The sequence below is a fragment of the Acomys russatus genome, chromosome 10 (assembly GCF_903995435.1).
Source record: "Acomys russatus chromosome 10, mAcoRus1.1, whole genome shotgun sequence".
Taxonomy (NCBI): Eukaryota; Metazoa; Chordata; class Mammalia; order Rodentia; family Muridae; genus Acomys; species Acomys russatus.
In genome coordinates, this window is record NC_067146.1 from 9,337,945 (window position 1) to 9,341,078 (window position 3,134).

Sequence of the window (3,134 nt, forward strand, 5' to 3'; positions counted from 1 at the left end):
CCACTTGGGCTTGAGTTTTGTACATGGTGACAAATATGGGTCTAATTGCATTTTTCTACATGTAGACATCCAGTTAGACCAGCACCATTTGTTGAAGATGCTATCCTTTTTCCATTGAATAGATTTGGCTTCTTTGTCAAAAATTAAATAACTATATGTATGTGGATTCATTTCTGAGTCTTCAATTCGATTTCATTGATCAACCAACCTATTGCTGTGCAAGTACCATGCTGTTTTAATTACTATTGCTCTATAGTACAGCTTGAGATTGCTTATGGATATTCCTCCTGAGAATCTTTTATTGTATAGGATTGTTTTAGCTATTCTGGGATTTTTGTTTTTCTATATGAAGTTGAGAACTGATCTTCCAATGTTTTTAAAAAATTGTGTAGATATTTTGATAGGGATTGCATTGAATCTGTAAATTGCTTTTGGTAAGATAGCCATTTTAATTCTCCCTATCCATGAACAAGGGAGATACTTCCATCTTCTCATGTCATCTTCATGCTCTTTCTTCTGGGATGTAAAATTTTTTCAAACAAGTCCTTCATTTGCTTGGTTAGAGTAATTTCTAGATATTTTATATTGCTTGTAGCTAATGTGAAGGGTGTGGTTTTCCTAATTTCTTCCTCTGCATGATTGTCATTTTTATACAGGAAGGCTACTGACTTTTTTGAGTTAGTTTTGTACCCAGCTAATTTGCTGAAGGTGTTTATCAGCTGTAAGAGTTCTCTGGTGGAATTTTGGGGGTCACTTATGTATACTATCATATCATCTGCAAATAGGAATAATTTGACTTCCTCCTTTCCCATTTGGATCCCCTTGCTCTCTTTTTGTTGTCTTATTACTCTGGAGAGAACTTCAAGAACTGTATTGAAGAGATATGGAGAAAGTGGGCAGCCTTGTCTGGTCCTCAGTTTTAGAGGAATTTCCTTGAGTATTTCTCCATTTAATTTGATGTTGGCTATTGGCTTGCTGTATATAGCCTTTATTATGTTTAGGTATGTGCCTTGTATCCCTGATCTCCCCAAAACTTTAAACATGAATGGGTGTTGGATTTTGTCAAATGCTTTTTCTACATCTAAGGAGATGATCATGAAAATTTTTTTCTTTCAGTTTGTTTATATAGTGGATTACATTGATGGATTTCCATACATTAAACTATCGCTGCATGCCTGGAATGAAGCCTACCTAGTCATGGTGAATGATATCTTTGATATGTTCTTGTAATCGTTTTGCAAGTGTTTTATTAAGTATTTTTGCGTCAATGTTCATAAGAGAAATTGGTCTGAAATTCTCTTTTTTGTTGGGTCTTTGTGGAGTTTAGATACCAATGTGACTGTGGCTTCATAGAATGAATTTTGTAATGTCCCATCCATTTCTCTCTTTTGGAGTAGCTGGAAGAGTATTGGTATTTGCTCTTCTTTGAAGGTCTGATAGAATTCTGCCCTAAACCATCTGGCCCTGGGCTTTTTTTTTTTTTTTTTTTTTGGTTGGTTGGGAGTCTATCAATGATTGCTTCTATCTCTATAGAAAAAAATAGGACTATTTAATTTGTTTATCTGATCTTGATTCAATGTTGGCAAGTGGAATTGATCAAGAAAATTGTCCATTTCCCTTAGATTTTCAAATTTTTGTAGCATATGTGCCTTTAAAGTAGGATCTTATGATTCTTTGTATTTCTTTAGTGTCTGTTGTTATATCGCCCTTTCTATTTCTGATTTTGTTGCTTTGGATAGTGTCTCTCTCCTTTTAGTTAGGTTGGCTAACGGTTGGTTTGTCTATCTTGTTGATTTTCTCAAAGAACCACCTCTTGGTTTTGTTGATTCCTTGAATTATTCTCTTTGTTTCTAATTTATTGGTTTCAGCCTTGAGTTTGATTATTTCCAGCCATCTACTCCTCTTGGGTGTTTCTATTTATTTTTGTTTCTAGGGCTTCCAGATGTGTCGTTAAGTTGCTTATGTGGGATGTTTCCAATTTCTTTATAAAGGCACTTAGTGCTATGAAATTTCCTCTTGGCACTGCTTTCAATGTGTCCCACAAATTTGGGCATGCTGTTCCTTCATTTTCATTGAATTTCAGGAAGTCCTTAATTTCTTTCTTTCTTTTTTCCCCTGACCCAGGTGTCATTAAGTAGAGAGTTGTTTAGTTTCCATACGTGTGTAGGCTTTTTGTTATTTCTGTTGTTGTTGAAGTCTAGCCTTAGACATTGGTGATCTGATAGGATACAAGGTATTATTTCAATCTTCTTGTATCTTTTGAGGCTTGCTTTGTGACCTTCTATGTGATCAGTTTTGGAGAAAGTTCCATGGGATGCTGAGAAGAAGGTATATTCCTTTGTGTTTGGGTGAAAAGTTCTGTAAATATCTGTTAGATCCAGTTGATTCATGGCATTCGTTAATGATGTTATTTCTTGGCTTAGTTTCTGTTTCAATGACCTATCCTTCAGTGAAAGTGAGGTGTTGAAGTCTCTCACTATTAATGTGTGGGGATCGATGTGTGGTTTAAGCTTTGTTAAAAGTTCTCTTACAAATGTGAGTGCCCTTGTATTTGGAGCATAGATGTTCAGAGTTGTGATGTCATCTTGGTTGATTTTTCCTTTGATGAGTATGAAGTGTCCTTCCTCATCCCTTTTGATTAATTTTGGGTGAAAGTCTATTTTATTAGATATTAAAATGGCTACATCAGCTTGCTTCTTGTGACTATTTGCTTGGAATATTTTTTCCAGCCTTTTACCTTGAGGCAATGTCTCTCCTTATGGGTGAGATGTGTTTTTTGAATACAGAAGAACATTGGATCTTGTTTATGCATCCATTCAGTTAGTCTATGTCTTTTTATTGGAGAATTGAGACCATTGATGTTGAGCAATGTTAATGACAAGTGACTGTTAAGTCTCTTAATTTTTTTATATTGGTTACAGTAGAGAGTTTGTGTGGTTGTGTTTTTGTGGTGGTGTAGTTATCTATTTACTGAGTAGTTTTGGTTGTGTCTTGTCCCTTTAGGGTCGAGTTTTCTGTCTAGTAACTTCTGTAAAACCAGATTTGTGGATAGGTACAGTTTAAATTGGTTTTTGTCATGGAATATTTTGTTTTCTCCGTCAATGGTTATTGATAGTTTCGCTGGGTATAGTAGT